The sequence below is a fragment of the Mus pahari genome, chromosome 2 (genome assembly GCF_900095145.1).
Source record: "Mus pahari chromosome 2, PAHARI_EIJ_v1.1, whole genome shotgun sequence".
NCBI lineage: Eukaryota > Metazoa > Chordata > Mammalia > Rodentia > Muridae > Mus > Mus pahari.
The window spans coordinates 148,843,446-148,844,853 of NC_034591.1; the positions used below are offsets into that span (position 1 = coordinate 148,843,446).

At 50.8% G+C, this 1,408-nt stretch overlaps 1 pseudogene; it reads left to right on the plus strand.

The window, feature by feature from the left end:
• Positions 1–687: 687 nt before the first annotated feature.
• Positions 688–1,179, plus strand: LOC110316941 (annotated as a pseudogene).
• Positions 1,180–1,408: the final 229 nt, after the last annotated feature.

Sequence of the window (1,408 nt, forward strand, 5' to 3'; positions counted from 1 at the left end):
ACACTGGAAGGTCATCCAGTGGAACTAACTAGTGAGTTCCAGGTTCAAAGAAAGACTCTGTCTTCAAAATATAAATTGGATTAGTCAGGCCACAGTGCTACCTGGAGGGCTGCCTGAATACCTGGAGGCCTGATGCTGCCAAGGACAACCAAGTGAGCTTTCTGAGCCCCAAGCTCCTGCCTGCTGGGATCTGCCAGAAAGCCCAGCAGCCATGAGGTATGCCCTGTCCCCTCTGCACTCCATCTTCTACTTCACACCTCTAACCCCACAATCCCAGATGCCTGAAGTCAACAGTTAACCCCAGGTGAGACCAGGACCCCAAAGCCCTACCTACCGGCCCCTCTAGGCTAACCCAGCAGTGCAAAGTTCAACCCTGCCCCCACTGCACCCCTTTTCCTGGGCCACAGCTTCACCCAAATCCCTGAAGGCCTGATGATGCCCAGGACGAACAGACCTGCCACCACCTGAGACAACCGGTGATCTGAGGCCATCAGGACCTACCAGATCTGCCTGCCATCCCAGAAGTCTGCTGACATCAGGGACTAACTACCAGGCCTGCCGACATTAGGGACAGCCAGATAGCTAAAGGCCAGTTAAAGAACATAATCAATGGTTAGGAGCTGTCCCTCACCGATATCCACTGCCCTGTCGTGCAGACAAAAGATCGAGTCATTGAACAGGAGAAAAATGATGCTGAAATAGATTTCCAGCAACAGATAGGTGCTTTGGAGGGCTCCAGAAAGTTTTTGAACATGGCCATGTTGAGCTGAAATGTAAAATGAGATTGGCTGTCTACCTAACACCTCAGGCAAAGGGTGCAAAGGGTCCGCACTCCACTGACTCTCCTCCACTCTACTGACTGCCTCTTTTAACTTGCACAGAACAAAATTCCTTATCAAAGAGTGGCTATCCACAAGCTGCCTCAGAACTCACCCTTGTCATCATTGTTCCAGACACCATCCGCTGCAGCTGCAACATTCAAGGAGAAGATGCCAGCTGGGACTTTGGCACTAGTGCTGAGTTTAATGTGAATGCCACTGAAGATCCCTGGAAAACTACAAAACATACCTTACATAACAAAAGAGCTTCTGCAACTCATGACCCTATTTCCCAGTAGATCCACAGAAGATGTCTATTTTTGGTCACTCCAAGGGAGGTCACAGATGTAACAGGCAATGAGTTCATTAGGGCTGTACATCTTGCCCTTACCTAACAGGATGACCTCGTGACTGCCACATGGTGGGTAGATGGCCACGGCCTCCTGAAAAACTCTGCTCAATGTCGATGCTCCACAATCCTTCTGTATCAGAGCTCCCATCACCTCTAATGCCCTTGCTGCCTCTGGTGCCCTAGCTGACTGTCAAGCTCCGGCCATCATCCAGGGGGTTCCCAGTCTAGGGATCCCCCA